Consider the following 18,835-nt stretch of genomic DNA (forward strand, 5'->3'; position numbering starts at 1 on the left):
AAAGACAAAGCACACAGATTCTCCTCGGCGAACCGCGCATCAGCTTTCTCTGTGTAGAAAGGACCTGGTTTAAAACGCAGATAGACACAAATTGCTGGAGTAACTCAGCGGGTCAGGCAACATCTCTGGATAAAAGAAAGGTCTCGACCCGAAACGTTACCTTCTCTCCAGAGATGCTGCCTGGCCCGCTGAGTTATTCCAGCATTTTGTGTCCAGCTTTCTTTGTTTTCAGTCGCATCAGCCAAAAAAAACAACAGAATGCATAGAAAATGAAAACTCCGAAGAAGGAGCGAGAAAACCTTACCGAACAGCAAGGGCAGACCGAGCCGACGGCCGCTTGTTGTTGTTTCAAGTGCTATTGCAAGCAGCTGTTTCAACGCACGGTGAGCAGAAAGCGGGCAACATCCATTTGCTGTTAGTTTCGTCTACTCCCTCTGCAATAAGCGGGTGGAGTCTGTAAACTGGCCGCGGCCAATGTTGGTCGATGAACCACTCAGGATTTCGCATCAATGTCCAACAACGACCCCAGAGCGCTCCGCTATAGGATCTTTGGTGTCCAGGGAGATTAATCCCAGCCACGGATTTCTGCAACGAAGTCACTTCTGCTGCCGCCTCACGGCTGATTGCAAGATCAGAGAAAAACCCCCTGAAACAGCATCCTACGATACTGCAAGATTAATGCATGTTTGTGCATTAGGAATATTAGAGGAGGTGTATTTCGTTGGAAAGTGTGAATCTCTAAATGTTATGTGCTGACGATTAAGTCTTGCCATTATCATTCTTATTTAGACAACGGGATTGTGATGGGCGGTTGCCCATGGGACCAATGTCTAGGATGATCATTTGTTTCAGTGACCACCCAGAGGGCATCAAAGGTCACCCCGGCGTCCAGCATAGAAGAAAGCAAAGCTCGAGGAGCCCTGGGCAACGTGACTACGAGTAGACACATAATGTTAGAGCAGCGGGCCAGGCTGCATCTTTGGAGAAAAGGAATGGGGTCGAGACTTCTTCAGACTGAGAATCAGGGGAGAGGGAAACTAGTATGAAGAGGGACAACGCGGTAGAGCCGGAATGCAGGGGGCTGCCAGAGAGGGTGCAGCCAGAGAGGGAGCTGCCAGAACTCTCGTCGGAGAGAGGAGGAGAACATCTTCAAAGCAGCCATACCATGCAACAAATGTAATGTGAAGGTGGTTGTGGGAGATTTCAACATGCTGGTAGACTGGGAAAATCTGGTTGGTACTGGACCGCTGGAAAGGGAGTTTGTAGAGTGCCTCTGAGATGGATTCTTAGAGCAGCTTGTACTGAAGCCTACCAGCGAGAAGGCAATTTTGGACGTAGTGTTGTGTAATGAACCGGATTTGAAAGGGAACTCAATGTAAAGGAACCATTGGGAGGTAGTGACCTTAATTATGAACAGGTACTTTGGTTCTGTCTTCACAAAAGAAGACACAATCTCCCAGATGTACTAGGGTGATGGAGGAATTGAAGGAAATTCACATGAGTCAGGAAATGGTGTTGGGTAGACTGATGGGACAGAAGGCTGATATATCCCCAGGGCCTGATGGCCTGCATCCCAAGGTACTCAAGGAGGTGACTAGAAATCATGAACACATTGGTGATGATTTTCCAATGTTCTGTAGATTTGGGATCAGTTCCTGTGGATTGGAGGGTAGCTAATGTTTCCCAAATGTTTAAGAATGGAGGGAGAGAGAAAGCAGGGAATTATAGACCAGTTAGCCTGACATCAGTGGTGGAGAAGATGCTGGAGTTGATTATTAAAGATGTAATACCAGCACACTTGGTTAGCAGTAACAGGATCGGTCCAAGTCAGCATGGATTTACGAAGGGGAAATCATGCTTGACAAATCTTCTGGATTTTTTTGAAGATGTAACAAGTAAAATGGACAAGGGAGAGCCAGTGGATGTAGTGGACCTGGATTTCCAGAAACCCTTTGATAAGGTTCCACACAGGAGATTAGTGGGCAAAATTAGAGCACATGGTATTAGTGGTAGAGTATTGACATGGATAGAAAATTGGTTGGCAGACAGGAAACAGAGTAGGGATTAACAGGTCCCTTTCAGGATTGCAGGCAGTGACTAGTGGGGTGCCGCAAGGCTCGGTGCTGGGACTGCAGGTATTTACAATATACATTAATGATTTCGATGAAGGAATTAAGTCACATTAGCAAATTTGTAGATGACACAAAGCTGGGTGGCAGTGTGAACTGTGAAGAGGATGCTGTGAGAATGCAGGGTGATTTGGACAGGTTGGGTGAATGGGCAGATACATGGCAGATCCAGTATAATAGGGATAAATGTGAGGTTATCCACTTTGGTGGCAAGAACAGGAAGATTATCTGAATGGTGTTCGGTTAGGAAAATGGGAAGTACAATGAGACCTGGGTGTCCTTGTACATCAGTCACTGAAAGTAAGCATGCAGGTACAGTAGGCAGTTAAGAAAGCTAATAGCATGTTGGCCTTCATAGCGAGAGGCATTGAGTATAACAGCAAAGAGGTCCTTCTGCAGTTGTACAAGGCCCTGGTGAGACCACACCTGGAGTATTGTGTGCAGTTTTGGACTCCTAATTTGAGGAAGAACATTCTTGCTATTGAGGGAGTGTCGTGTAGGTTCACAACGTTAATCCCGGGATGACGGGACTGTCATATGATGAAAGAATGGTGTGACTGGGCCAGTATTCACTGAAATTTAGAAGGATGAGAGGATATCTTATAGAAACATATAAAATTATCAAGGGATTGGACACGCTAGATGCAGGAAATGTTCCCGATGTTGGGGGAGTCCAGAACCAGGAGCCACAGTTTAAGAATAAAGGGTAGACCATTTAGAACTGAGATGAGGAAAAACTTTTTCACACAGAGAGTTGTGAATTTGTGGAATTCTCTGCCTCAGAAGGCTGTGGAAGCCAATTGACTGGCTGCGTTCAAAAGCGAGCTAGATAGAGCTCTTATGGCTAGCAGAATCAAGGAATACGAGGAGAAGGCAGGAACAGGGTACTGATTGTGGATGATCAGCCATGATCACATTGATTGGCGGTGCTGGCTCGAAGGCTGTCTATGTATATATGTACCTTGAGGAGATGTCGCAGTGGAGGAGATATTGCAGTGGAGCACACAAAATGTGTAGGAAGGAACTGCAGATACTGGTTTACACTGAAGATAGATGCAAAAATGCAGGAGCAACTCAGCGGGTCTGGCAGCATCTCTGGAGACACAAAATGCTGGTGAAAACAGACTGTCGTGATTATGAAGGGATGTTGATTGTGAGATAGGAACTTGTCTTTCACTGCTAATTACTCTTCCTCTGTGGAGCCAGTCAGACCAAGCTGTATCTTTGACTCCAGCAATCAACAGGGGGCTAAAGTCGGAAGACGCTAGAACAATCACATGTCTAGAGAGAGGATGTGAAAGCAGAATGACAGAAATAGTGTGATTGGGTGATCAATGGTCGGCCTTAATGGGCTGAAGGGCCTGTTTACACTCTGTATTTCCAAAGAAAGAGTCACCCATCGAACACGCTCTATACTATTTGTCTTGAGCCTTCTTGGAATGAGATGATTTCTTGGGATTCCACACCATCTCTAGAATGTGATGGGACCCAAGACAGACTTTGTAAACCTACTTGTGATATGAACTGTTTTCCAAGTTACCAGACCCAACTTTATTCAAAGGCCTCATCTCTTTCCTCAATTCTCCTCATTCTCTAGTTGTGCTTCTGGAGATGTTCTCTCCTTATAGTCCCAAGATTGTGTTCCAATTTTATAAAACATAGGTCAGACATTATTTGGAGAACTGTGCGCAGTTCTGGTCACCACAGCATGATATCGCTGGAGAGAGTCGGAGGAAATTTGCCAGGACATTGTCTGAGAAGGAATTATTTTCCATTCTGAGGAGAGAGGCAAAGCCTGTTTTCCCTGAAGTGGAGCCGGGTGAGAGGGGATGAGATTGGTGTATATAAAACTACAAAGGGTGGAAATAGGGTTGACAGAAGTAAATATTCCCCTTATTGTAAATAAATAAAACTTCAAGTCATAGATTTGTGGGATAGGTTAGATATTTATAGGGGATCTGAGGGTATTTTTTTACTCAGAGAGTGGTAGTGCCTTGAATAATCTATGGGAGAGATTGGTGGAAGTTGAACGTTTCACAGCATTTAAAAAAAATCTTGATAGGCACTTAAAGTGGCGACGTACAGAAGACTATGGGTAAAATGATGGAAGATGAGATTAAAGCGGATGGGTGCCCATTCCTTGGTGTGCGCATGGTGGACCAAGAGGACCATTTCCATGCTGTATGACTGGCCTACTACTGCTTCCATCAACAAGTTAAAGTGGATAACGTTATTGATGTGGTCTTTTTTAAAGAGTGCTTTTCCCCTTTTTTTCCTTCCTCCAGCATGGCTTCATTTTCAGTGACAGGATCACTTGGAACCCACATTGTGCAGGCTGCTTCCTTCGTCAGTGTTTCGTGGATTGGATGTGCTTCTGGCATGACTGCTCCAGCTAAAATCCCCTCAATCTTTGGAAGTACAGATTGTGAGTAATGCTTTAAAAAGCTAGGGTCACACATACTGGATTGCAAAGAAATAAGGAGGATGACACAACGTCTTCAAAAGCTCTTGGGAGAAGTTTTATGGAGGCTGAGGGTAGGAAGGTGGTGGGAAATTTCTGGAGTTGGAATGGACTCTAAAATGAGCAATGTTACAAAATTTTGAGATTTTAAAACTCAAGTCTTTAATTTATCCCATCCGATAAATCATAAAAATAAGTTTAATTTGGCACCTAATTCACTTTCATATCTTCAGTATTATAACAGTTATGGCCTTTTTCATACTAGGAAATTGGCATCTTGTTCCCTATTGCTTTTTCATTAACTTAACACAAAAGCTGTGATCGAGAACATTTTAAAGCCCATACCTTTCTTAAAATTTAAGAGAACTGAAATAAATTTTCAATTATAGATTGAAGCATTCTGAAACAAATATGAAACAATCTTACTTAGATGACTTGAAATTAAAGCATATAGTTAGTTAATTACCCAAGTGTAGCTAATTACAAAATTCAATTACGAGATCTAAACATCTATAAATTTCTTAAGAACAGATTAACATTTTTTAAAAGCCTAAGTGTCCAAATAACATTCACACAAGAATTCACAATATAACATAATTTTTAAATCTCATTGTCATGGGTTTATAGGCCAAATGGAAGGAATTTAATGTTTAAGACCTGTAAATTAATGGCCATTTAAATCAGCTTGCGAGTGGGATTTTCTGGAACGGGACCATTTGGAACGTTGAGGTTGCAGTGAATTTATACCCCCATATCGGCAGCAAATACATTGCCGGTTCTTCGGGGGGGGAAAATCACCGTTTCGCAACTTAAAATGTGAATTAAATACATCTTAAGAAACACTTTTATACATAAAAATAAACTACTTTCTTTTACCTGTCCCCTCCATAAAATTTGTCCCAGTTGTCAGCATTGACGGCTTCAGAAGCTGATTTTAAAATCATTCCAGCAATTAACTTGTCGGGCGAATTTAAAAAAAAACCACACAGAATGATTCTTTAGCAACATCTTCCACTCCAACAAAATATAATTCAGGACCAGGACGCACACGGCCAGTGGCAGAATTGCAGTGCCGCTGAACTTAAGTAATGTAACACAGCTACTAAATTGTAATACTGATTGGAAATCTTATTCAGGGAAAACATGAGGTATAGGAAATTATGAAATCCTTAATGATCGAGTAGCAAGATTGGTCTGGATTTCTTCAGCAAAAATTCTTAGGGATTTGGGAAATTCCAGATAGTGGAACAGGAAATTCCCGACATTTGTTTGGAATGAACACAGAATTACTCAAATTCTGCTGAGCATGACAACCTAATGTTACCCTTCGACACCTCGATAAGCAGTAAAATAAACACTCATTACGATAAACCCTGTTTAGTCCTTGGCTTCATTCTCATGCTCTCAAATTGCATGGTGAGAAATATATGATTTGAGTTTGTACGGCCATGAACACCTTTGCCTCAACCGAGGCAATAATGCTACACTTATTTTTGGTACTGTTGAACCAGGGGAGTCAAAATAACATCACCCATATTCCCTAGTCCTGACTCCTGTATAACCTTTGTTAGTCAACTTAGTAATTAATATTAATTCAGAACATAGCTTTATTTTATTTAAAAGCTAACAGGTGTGATTTATTGTATGTTCAAATCGCTTTTAACAAAAATAATGTGAAATTAAATCTAAAGTATGCCCTTTATTCTTTGTAAATTGATCCAGGTCCTTGGACTAATAGGCCACTGAAATTTCCTTGAAAGGAAAGATATCTTTCAAGAGAATACTTCCTTTTCAAGAGAATGCTTTCAATACAAATTAGTGCCCAGGGGGGTACGGGAGAAACACATGAAACATTTAACAAGCATATATCCAATGTAAAATATATAAACAATGTAAGAAAGAGTAAAAAACAACATGTGGTAATGTGATATGTGGTCATAAGACCATGAGATACAGGAGCAAAATTAGGTCACTCGGAGGAATAGCCATACAGAAGTCTTTGGTTGGGTACATTGGAGCTTAGTTATGAGGATAGAACCTGCTTATGAGGATAAATAAAGCAAACACTGCAGACTGAATATTGGACTTCAAGGATGTACAGCTGTAAGATGATTTAAATTTAGATGTTAGAGGAATCCTTCCAGTTTTGTATGGCGGAGTGAACAAGAGTATCATATTAACTTGTTCCCAGGAATCGGCTTACATTGTGTTCTACGCTTTCAAGTGCAAAGTGTTCCCAATGCAAATTTTAAACAGATGTGCAAACAAGCAAGCAAAACTGGTTTATCTGCTGTGAGGGGGTGTAAAATATCCTGCATACAGAAAGATTTGTATAAAGTGTTCATACAGAGTTATGACAGATCATCTTGAAACTTACATAACACCCAAGCTTAACATATAACCTTGCTTCATATGTTTTTTTCCCACATACGTTTTATATTTTGAGAAAAAACAATTTTCCTTTGCTCAGAGATCTTAAAAATAAATAGCATGACGCCACAGAATTTTTAGCATCTGTGCCTTGTGGAAAATTTTAATTGATGCATAAACAGATCTAAGTCGAGTAAACATTTGTGCATTTCAACATCTATCTGCAATGGAAAATCTGTCCTTCCTTTGAACATTCATATTTCAATATTCCTCTTCTGCCCCCTTCTCTTCTCCCACTGGTCACTTCTCCCTCCTTGTCTGTGGTCCTGACCATATCAGCCATTCCTTTATTGGTCATCTCCTCTTCATTCTTTTTTCCCACTTTCTCTTCTTCCTCTATTCATGACTCCAATATACTTCTCCCCTTCTGTCTCGCCATGGAAAACATCATCCCCAATCCCCTCCACCCATTCCCTCCTCAGCTCATTTATCATTCTAAACTTGAACTCATTTTTTGATTTGAGTATGAAAATAGAGTTGTAGAGCCATGCAGCACAGATACTGTAAGAAAGGGGTTAGTGGGATATGGGCCAAACATGGATCAGCTTGTCCCCAACAACTCTCACCAACTTCTGCAGATGCACCTTAGATCAGGATGCATCACAGTTTGGTTTGGAAACAGCTCCATCCAAGATCGCAAGAAATTGCAGGAAATTGTGGACGCAGTGCAGACCATCACACAAACCAACCTGCCTTTGTTTGATTCCATTTACACTTCATGCCACCTCGGCAAGGCCACCAGCATAATCAATAATTAGTCTCACCCTGGTCTCTCACTCTTCTCCCCTCTCCTATCAGGCAAGTGGTACAGAAGTGTGAAAATGAACACCTCCAGATAGAGGGACAGTGTGTTCCCAGCTGTTATCAGGCAACTGAACCATCCTATCATCAACTAGAAAGTGATCCTGAGCTATTATCTACCTCACTGGAGACCCCTGGACTATGTTTAATCGGACTTTACTGTACATTATCTTACATCAAACGTTATTCCTGTCATCGTGTATCTGTACACTGTGGATGGCACAATTGTAATCACAGGGCTGCCAACATTGGGTGAGAGTTGGGAGTGAGAAATTGCGAGAGACCAAGCCCGAGGGAGCATAGCGACCGGCCGGGGTGGGGGGGAGGGGGGTGTTCCCCTCCCATTGGAATTGTGCAATATGGTGCATACTGCAGCGAGTCTTTTAACTTACACTTGAATGCAATATATATGCTTTAAATTGGATTGGAGCATTTTTGAAAGGGGGGAGGCTGTGCGATCACTGATCACTAGCCTTGGGGGTACCCGGTGAGGGAGTGGAGCAACCGAGTGGGGAGAGGGTGTGGAAGAAGGATGTCCCCCCTCCAAGGGTTGGAACATTTTAAAATTTGATGTATTAAAATCATGTTTTAGTGCACTGTAGAAGTATGATTTCAATGTGTTTTGTATGAAGTATTTTTAAGAGGTAACTTTTTAAGAGGTAACTTTATCCACACAAAGGGTGATGGGTGTATGGAACAAGCTGCCAGAGGAGGTAGTTGAGGCAGGGACCATCCCAACATTTAAGAAAAAGATAGACTGATACATGGATAGGACAGGTTTGGAGGTATGGACCAAAAGCAGGTGGCGTAGTTGGGACATGTTCGTGGGTGTGGGTAAGTTGCGCCGAAGGGCCTGTTTTCACACTGTATCACTCTGACTACATTATACCTCCACCAAGCATGAATGATTCAAAATCAAGTGATCGAGTTTTATTGCCATATACTCAAGCATAGAAACATAGAAAATAGGTGCAGGAATAGGCCATCGGCCCTTCGAGCCAGCACTGCCATTCAATATGATCATAGCTATTCATCTAAAATCAGTACCTTTCCTGTTTTTTTCCCCATATCCCTTGATGTTGTTAGCCCCAAGAATTAAATGTAACTCTCTTGAAAACATCCAGTGAATTGGCCTGCACTACCTTCTGTGGCAGAGAATTCCACAGATTCACTACTCTGCATGAAGAAAGTTTGTTCTCATCTCAATCTTAACTGCCCCCCCCCCCTTTATTCTTAAACTGTGACCCATGGTTCTGAACGCCCCCAACATCGGGAACATTTTTCCTGCAGTTACAGTAAGTGAAAATCTAGCAGACAAGCAGGATGCTTTCACCAACCACCCCCATTTGAAGTCCACAATCTTCCACCGTTTCTACCCAGTGCTTGGTACTTACTTCCAGCAGCCACTGGTTGTCCTCCAGGATGCACTCTCTCTCCTCTCAACCCCCCTCTCTCTCTCCCCTCCATCTCTCTTTCCCCTCTCTCTCCTCTCTCCCTCTCTATTTCTCCTCTCACCCATTCTCTCTCCCCTGTCTCCCCCCTCTCACTCTCTCCCCTTCCCTCTCTCTTCTCTCTCTCCCTCTCTCTCTCTTCCCCCTCTCTCCGTCCCACCTTCCTCTCCCCGTCCCACCTCACTCTCCTCCCTCTCCCTCCTCTCCTCCCCCTCTCCCTCTCTCTCCCCAATTTCCCCCTCTCCCCTCTTTCCCCCCTCTCTCTTCTCTCTTCCTCTCTCATCTCTCCCTCCTCTCTCTCTATCTCCCTCTCTCTCTCTCTCCTTCCCTCTCTCTCTCTCACATTACCTCTCTCCACTCTCTCTCTCTCTCATCCCCTCTCTCTCTCTCTCTCTCTCCCTCCCTCTCTCTCCTTCCCCCTCTCTCCCCCCTCTCTCTTTTACCACCCCTCTCTTCTCCCTCTCCCATTCTCTCCACCCCTCTCTCTCTTACCTCTTTTGTCCCTCTCACCCCTCTCTCTCTTCCCCCCCACCTCCCACCTCCCACCTCACTCTCCCCCCCTCTCTCTCCTCTCTCCCTCTTCTCTCTATCCCCAATGTCTCCCTGTCTCCTCCCCCCCCCCCCCCCCCCTCTCTCACCTCCCTTTGAGAGTCTGTCCCTTCGGCACAGAGACTCTCGCGGCAGCGGCGCTTCCGACGCCTCTGACGGCCCAGGACACTCGCACTGTCCGGAGAGCTCCTCCGAAGCTGCAGCGAGCGACTCGCTAGCCGCGCAAATACAAGATTCAAAATGTGGAAAGTGGGAGCAATTTGGCATAAATGGTCATTTTAAGCCCATTCAGATCTGTATAGAGTCAGTTATGCAACATGTACATGGCTGGACCAATTTGTCCATGATGATTAAGTTGGCATTCTGCGTGCCCAGGGACTGGCTGCCGTTCCCAGATCAGCTCGCGTCCCAGGGAATGGCCGCAGTTCTCAGGTCGGCTCGCCTGCCCCGACCCCGCAAAAACGAATTGAAAAAAAAAAACGCGTTTTTTCGGGTTACGGGCCAAAAACCCGTATATTGCATATTGGGAACAGTTTGCAAAAGATCTAAACACACTACTGAGGACTCCTCGTATTTATACTTAAATAATAATCCATGGCCATTCCGAACCCCCCCCCCCCCCCCCCAGGTTTTACAACTGATTCACCTGGTTAGTTCCATCTCCGGCTGCACATCCAACCAAGAGAAGAGGCACAACGTCACTCACAGCCGCCAACTAACGCGCTTCCCCGGACCGCACAGATCCCTGGCATGCGACGCTAAGGGACAAATTGCGCAGGGACTGAACTCAGCGTGAGAACTCGGTCGTGAGCGTGAGTGCGTGAGAAATTGCTCCAGGGCGCGAGTCTCACGCTGAAAGCGTTAGAGTTGGCAGCCCTGTAATCATGTATAGTCTTTCTGCTGACTGGTTACCATGCATCAAAAGTTTTTCACTGTAGCTCGGTACACATTACAATAAACTAAACAAAGTTAAATTAGACTTAGGTGGGGCATCTTGGTTGGCATGAATAAATTTGGCTAAAGGGTGTGTTTCCATGCTCTTGGTCTCAAAGAAAGAAAAATGAAAAACTTTTGGCAAACCAAATAGCCTGACAACAAATGTAGTCTTGCATGCTGCAGCTTGTCTGAGGATAGAAGGTGCAAAAACATCACAGATCAGACGTCGCCAACAAAGCTCGGAAACTGCACCAAATATGCAACTTCATATCCGTACCCAGCAAGATTATTGTCATTCACGTTAGAGGAATCTATCCCACTTTTACGTGGTGCAGAAAACAAGGCTGTTCCCAGGATTCTGTTTTTATTTAAATGCAAAGTAATTCACATGTAAATAACTTATGTGAACTGCACATGACCTGACATCATCATTGCAAATACAGATTGTGATTCACATTCACATTTATGGTCACATGCACCAATTAAGGTACAATGATATTTGAGTTACCGTGAAGCCATACAATAACCTGTAGATCCTGATTATCCAAATCCTGAACTGTCAGATCAGCGAGACAATTAAAGACAATATTATCCCACCTGGATAGCAGCTGGTGTGGGTGGTGTTCTAAACACATATACAATTACTCAATGGAAAGTGAAACCTCAAACCTTGTTTTTCTTGAAAAATGAGGGTAGTTCTTGACTGTTGAATGTATTTGCTCAGTGTTGGCTTAACCATACATTTCAGACCGATCCCGTGTGGGTCACAAGTCGAGGAAAAGTCAAGCAGAACAAAAGCAGCAAAATTTGTCATTTGTAAGTCGGACCAATCTCCCAGATGGATTTCCATCTTTGGTTCAAAGTGCAATTGTCCATATTTGATAACAGAAGCTCTTGACATTTCCATAACATTAGTACTTAGTTGAAAGTGGTTGAAAAATAAATTAATATACATGTACCACAACCAGTTTGAAGGTCATATCCTATATTGTGCTCAAGGGGTGAACAGATAGGATGTCTCGACCCGAAACATCACCCATTCCTTCTCTCCAGAGATATTGTATTGTATTGTATTCAAATTTATTGTCATTGTCTCAATTTGAGACAACGAAATGAATTTCCCTTACAGGCAGTATCATTAAAAAAAAAAAATCATAAATAAATAAATAATAAAACATATTAAAAATAAAATTGAAATTGAATTTTAAAAAAGCACAAACACAGAAAGTCCACGAGACAACATAACATAAATGGCACCAAGGTGAGGATGGCACCATAGTCCAGCCAGCCTCCCCTCCGTGTTCATCCGTGGTCGGGGCCTTCCGAGCACCCGCAGATACTGCCTATCCCGCTGAGTTATCCCAGCATTTTGTGTCTATCATGGAATAGCTGATGTTGTTTTGAGTCGGAACCCTTCTTCAGACCCTAAAATAAAAAAAATTCCCAGCTTAGCCTGCATTACATTTTCATTCAGTGGAGAAGGCCAAGGAATGATGATCAATTAATATCATTGCTTATTCAAGAAGCACCAAACATATCAGAACCATGAGTAAGGTTATAGAGAATAGGAACATCTATGAGTATGTTGAAACCTGTGACTATAATTGTCACTATGGACCGTTATATCCTGTTGATCACATATTTAGAACTATTACACATATATCCTGTTAATTGGACATGTCCATGGTATATGAACACACTGATCTGTTCTGTATTTATGCCTACAATATTCTGTTGTGCTGCAGCAAGCAAGAATTTCATTGTCCTATCTGTGACACATGACAATAAACTCTCTTGATTTGACTTGATTTGGATATATTTCACATATATCCTGTTGGATGGTCACGGTGACACAGAGGGGGAGTTGCTGCCTTACAGCTAATGCAGCGCCGGAGACCCGGGTTCGATCCCGACTACAGTCTGTACGGAGTTTGTACGTTCTCTTTGTGGGTTTTCTCCGAGATCTTCGGTTTCATCCCACAATCCAAAGACGTACAGGTTTGTAGGTTAATTGGTTTGGTGAATGTAAAAATTGTCCCTAGTGGGTGTAGGATAGTGTTAATATGCGGGGATCGCTAGTCGGCGCGAACCCAGTGGGCCGAAGGGCTTGTTTCCGCGCCGTATCTCTAAACTCTAAACTAAACTAGCAGCAGGGTGATGTAATAGTGTGAAGCGTAAGCATTTCTTGCAGTTTAATGGTGCAATTGTTAATTTAAGGAATGTTTATGTGGTTAATTATTGCTCCACAGTGTGTACCATACTTAAAGTAGTAAGTATAGACTGCTGCAATAGGTGAGGATTTACCTAATTTTCCCAACGTCGGTGACTTATGTCCTATTCCAAATACAATGATGAGACAGACTTAATACATTGCACATGGTTGAGTATTACTCCATCCTACCATTTTGTTTGAAGTCTTTTTTAAAAACATGGCTTGTTTAGCAGGAGTGGGGTAAACAGAGTGGTATGGGAGATATGTATTAGCAAAAAGACCAAGTTACACAGTGTCACTATACACCCTGATTGTATATCGCTGTTAAACGTATGACTAATACAAAGTCCCATGTTGAATTTTATCTCATTGTCACTTTCTCCATCCAATTTCCACCAGGCACATATGATCCTTAAGGTGTGGAAATAATTCAGGATATTATATGCAATTCAGGATATTATATTGGTGCAGTCATGAGCAATGAATTTCATTGACAGTCCCAGCTAGGAGCATCACTGTTGTTTCTATCTTTGATCTTATCTTATTCTGCCAGCCATATTCCATTTTCCAATAATGTTAATAGCCAACATCAGAAACAAAGATCGTACCTGCCTATTGTTCTTTTCACCTGCGTGTGCCAATGTTTTATTGTGCAACTTCTGCGGCGAATACTGCTGGGAACATTGTTAATTACAATGTGACAAATGCAGGCAAATGTAATGCACAAAAGTAATGAAGAAGAATTGGAAAAAATCCCTTCACATGATTCCTATTTAAAATGCATTTAGTTTCCTTTTCACTCATGTACAAGCAACAGCTTGTCTCAAAGATTCCCATTACTGGAATTGCTGATCATTAGACAGATATTTCACAAGTGCAGGCAGTTTGAAATAAGGGTGTTGGTTGTTGAAAGCTGGGTTAGCCCATTCATCATCTGCCCAAACCCATCAAAATGTCATGTTGCAACTTGCAATGTAGCTCTCTATCACTGGGTTTGTACATGAGATTCATTAACGCAATGTAAATTTTTCACACTTTGTGTGATCAACAGGTAAGGCCCTGAGTGAAGGAAATAGGCAACGTTTCGGGCCGAAACCCTTCTTAAGGTTTCGGGCCAAAACGTTGCCTATTTCTTTCGCTCCATAGATGCCAAGAAGGGTTTCGGCCCGAAACGTTGCCTATTTCCTGCGCTCCATTGATGCTGCCTCACACGCTGAGTTTCTCCAGCGCTTTTGTCTACCTTTGATTTTCCAGCATCTGCAGTTCCTTCTTAAACAGTTAAGGCCCTACAATTGGTGCCACTCTCTTTGTTCTGCCTGTTGTACTTGTGTTTGACACGATTGTATTTGTGTGTATTATAATTGGGATTGATTGGATAGCATGCAAACAAAACTTTTTCACTGTACCACAGTGCACCTGACAATAAATAATAACCCTAAAACTAATCGTAAAGGCAGTGGAAAACCTGGAAGGGTTTTTATGCTGATCAATGCTAAAAATTACACAAATTAAAGGCATGTGAAAATGGATTTAAAATTGATGAACAGGTAGAAAACAGTGAGTTTGAAAAAAACAAGTTTTCAGGTCGGAAAGATCACAAAGGAGAAGTTGTGACCTGCGACTGATCGGCCGTGGACGGAGAATTGCAGACTTACAACGTGCTCATATATTGTTTTTTTGCACAGTCATTTGTGGGTGCGGGAACATGCTGCTCGGTGGAGGCAAGCAAATATAATAATGGCATTTCGGAGGCTTTTCGATGGCCATAGGGCTTTGCTGGGCATGGAGGAATACAGATCACATGCAGACAAAGATTTGTGTAACTTGTCATAAGTTCATAAATTATAGGCTGGAATTAGGCCATTTGGCCCATCGTCTACTCAGCTAATCAATCTATCGTTCCCTCTCAAACCCATTCTCCTGCCTTTTCCCCATAACCTCTAACTCCTGTACTAATCAAGAATCTGTCAATCTGCGGCTTAAAAATGCCCAGTTACTTGGCCTCCTCAGCCTTCTATGGCATCATATTCAGCAGGTTTGATGGGCTTGGTGGTCTACTCCTGCTCTTATTTTCATACATCCTTGTTAATGTCTGGTCTGGTTCCAATGTCACCAATGTTAAAATAAAGAGAAAATCTCAATCCAAGCGTAAGAATTGAAAGAGGATCATTCACCCATAAAAACTATTCAGCTTTTAGAAATCATAGATGATCTGAATCTTAGTTCAATCTATTCACTGTTCAAGCATGTATGTACCTTAAGACACCCCCCCCCAATCACAAAAATCTATTACTCACAGTCTTGTACTCTTTAGTTTATCTCTCAACTTCCTTTAGGTGTGTAGAATTTCATATTTCTTACAGACTGCACAATCATTCTGGGCTGAAAATTATAACAAAAACAGAAAAAATGCTAAAAATCTAAAATAAAGACTAAATTTCAAATTCACGAAAATTATCTGCAGGTCAGGCAGCATTTGTTATAAAAGAAACAGATAAAGTTTCAGGTTAGAACCCTTTCTCAGAACAGGGTAAGAAAGAAAATCAAGAAAGTGGGGATGGATGGATGGGACAAAGGGAATATCTCTGATAGCGGGAGACCAAACCATTCAGGCTAAATTCAGGAATTCTGTGAAGAGGGTTCATCTACTTACACAGATATGAAAAAAAAAAATAGGATTCAGTGCAAATGGTAAGATTATTAAAGTGGACAAATTGTCGAAATCTATTGACCAAATTATTGGATGTTCAAAACTTCTGAAAGGAATTTACATCAATTAAGACAGGAAAATCAATTTCAGCCTTTGATCCTCTATTCAATGCTTAGCTACATGGATTGTAAGGCCTTTTATTCAACTTTATGAATAACAGAATAGTAAATGTATTGTAAAGTAATTGAAGTCAAATAATGGCTGTGTTTTACTTGCAGCCAAAATGGTGGCGCTATGCACTGCATACCTTGCTGCTATGATGGGTCATCATCCCATAAACTGCTTAAGCTGTTCAAGGGCCTGACCTCCTAAATGAATGAATACATTTTTTTTTTTAAACTTTAGTAATCTCTAGGTAATATAAAAAATGTGAAAATCGTGTCTTTAACTTTTTCGAGGTGTCAGTTGCCTATACCAGCATGCACTGTCACCAAAATAGCACTGAATAACTTGGCCATTTCTTTCCGGTAAATGTACGAGTCCTTTGCCAAGCCTTCTAATCTTCCCCCTTAAGAAGTGTGAGTCACGTTTACGTAATATTAGGCACTTGAGAACCATTCCCCAAAGCCTCTAAATAATGCAGCAAATGCCGTACACACACACCTGAACCAAGCAACATGAATATTTCATTCAAGATCAGCAGGTAGGTACCCAGAGGACCCTTGTTTTTTTTAACTATAATAAGATTTGTTGTCTCACCTCTGGGTTAGTTTGTGCTCTTGGGGAATTTCAGTTATATACTTTCCAGAAGAATGCCCTTTGGTGTTTTTTTTTCTTCTGGCAAACATGCTGGTGTAACAATCTGAAATTTACTTAGAATAAATGTACTAATATTTGCCAAAGCCTAAGCTTGACATATACGGCGATGTCCAGCATACATACTATTGGTATTGTATGCAATGTGAGAGAATAAATATTTGGATGAAGATTTTTTTTTCTGGCTTAATCCCTCCCTTCACCACCTCCAGTTTAAATTCCATTTGGAATATTTTGGAGGACCAAGTAACCAAGAACCAATAATAGTGCAAAGTGCCCAAATACATTTACACAATGAACCAGAATATGCATTTGATGCAATGTGACATGTTCTTTGTTTGATTTCTCCTTGTCACTGAAATCTTATCACTGAAAGCAGCATTGCAATGGTACATTCTGGATTTGAGAGACCATAAATGACATTCATGTGAGTCCTGTTAATTTGAAAACAAACTATGAATTATGCAGCATTATTCTATGCCAAAAAACACAATGTCATCCTGTTTGGTTAGAGATTTCTCATCAAATATCTCTTTACATCTGCATATATTTCCATTGATATTTTAATTTAATCCAGAATGACAATTAAATCAGTGTTATTTCAGCTTGGCACCTGATACATGCAGAAGCCTTCTCTGTTTCAGCTTCTCCAAACTAAACTGCTGAGACATGTTCAAATGGAGAAGTTTTGAGAATATTAGAAAGCCCCCAAATGTGCTCTGCACTTCTTTGATAGAAAATTGGTTTGGAATGTCCCAAGATGCGGAAAGATGTGACAAAAACAAGAACCTTTCCGACACATTGTTAGAACAATGAACAATCAACCAGTAATGATGTCTGGTTGCTTTCTGCTGCCTCATACAGGCTCAGTTTAGACTACTTGCCCATTTGGGGGTTGTCTTGGAGTATCAGCTTTCCTGAGTTGGATTAACCTGTCCTTCACTTGGACATTTGGAATGCCAATATCCAAACTGGAGGTTTTCAGGGACTGCCTTGTAACATTTAGAAATGTTGCAGCTGCAAATTAAATACATTCTATTGATCGAATACAGGAACAAGAAGAGATGACTGGAAGTTTGCTTGTGGTCTAATCATCAGATTATAAGAAAGACAAGCAGAGTAGACCATTTGGCCCCTTACGCCTACCCACCAACCATTAAGATATTGGCTGATCCTTTAACTCCATCCCATTTTTCAACACTAACCCTACGTAAACACAATGAACTGCACATGCTGGTTTACAAAAAAAAACACAAGGTGCTGGGTTAACTCAGTGGGTCAGGCAGCAACTCTGGAGAACATGGATAGATAACGTTTTGGGTCGATACTCTTCTTCAGACTGATTATAGTAGTGGGGGAAACAATATTTAAAACAAAAAATAGTTTTACTTTTGAACAAAATTAGAAATTGGACTTCTACAGCACTCTTGATCACAAAATTTCAAAGACTCACTACCTCTGAGGGAAGAAGAATCTCATCTACTGTAGATGTTAAAAGAATTGCAGTTCTAAATGCGGAACAAATCTCCTTAATAGGTACACAAAAATGCTGGAGAAACACAGCGGGTGCAGCAGCATCTATGGAGCGAAGGAAATAGGCGACGTTTCGGGCCGAAACCCTTCTTCAGACTGATGGGGGGTGCGGGGGAGAAGGAAGGAAAAGGGGAGGAGGAGGAGCCCGAGGGCGGGCGGATGGGAGGGTGGGAGGAGACAGCTAGGGGGTTAAGGAAGGGGAGGAGACAGCAAGGGCTAGCAAAATTGGGAGAATTCAATGTTAATGCCATCCGGACGCAAGGTCCCCAGGCGGAATATGAGGTGCTGTTCCTCCAATTTCCGCTGTTGCTCACTCTGGCAGTGGAGGAGACCCAGGACAGAGAGGTCGGATTGGGAATGGGAGGGGGAGTTGAAGTGCTGAGCCACCGGGAGGTCAGGTTGGTTATTGCGGACTGAGCGGAGGTGTTCGGCGAAACGATCGCCCAACCTACGCTTAGTCTCCCCGATGTAAATCAGCTGACACCTAGAGCAGTGGATGCAGTAGATGAGGTTGGAGGAGATGTAGGTGAACCTTTGTCGCACCTGGAACTTTGAACACAATCTCCTTAATAGGTTGCTTACTAATTCCACAGTCGGGTAAAAGATCCAGCAATTTTTTTTTTCTATTTAATGATATTGTAACTCACAGTTGAATAATTTATTAAGTTGTTCATGTGATTGGTGGAATCTGCATTACAATCAAGGAAAAAAACAAAGCAAAAATGTCATATCTTATTTGCAGGTAGACAAAAATGCTGGAGAAACTCAGCGGGTGAGGTCTCATCTGCTGAGTTTCTCCAGCATTTTTGTCGCTTCACTCGCTGAGTTTCTCCAGCATTTTTGTCCATCTTCGATTTTCCAACATCT

At 42.0% G+C, this 18,835-nt stretch overlaps 1 long non-coding RNA gene across 3 annotated transcripts in view; it reads left to right on the plus strand.

Moving 5' to 3' along the window:
• The first annotated feature begins 244 nt into the window (after positions 1-244).
• LOC129712403 (uncharacterized) overlaps positions 245-18,835 on the plus strand; it is a 38,870-nt gene continuing 20,279 nt past the window's right edge. For all 3 annotated transcript variants that reach the window (XR_008726047.1, XR_008726048.1, XR_008726049.1), the window contains exons 1-2: positions 245-383; positions 4,415-4,554. This is a non-coding gene — a long non-coding RNA (uncharacterized LOC129712403). The remainder of the gene's footprint in view (positions 384-4,414; positions 4,555-18,835) is intronic.

Source organism: Leucoraja erinacea, chromosome 32 (genome assembly GCF_028641065.1).
Source record: "Leucoraja erinacea ecotype New England chromosome 32, Leri_hhj_1, whole genome shotgun sequence".
Classification (NCBI taxonomy): domain Eukaryota; kingdom Metazoa; phylum Chordata; class Chondrichthyes; order Rajiformes; family Rajidae; genus Leucoraja; species Leucoraja erinaceus.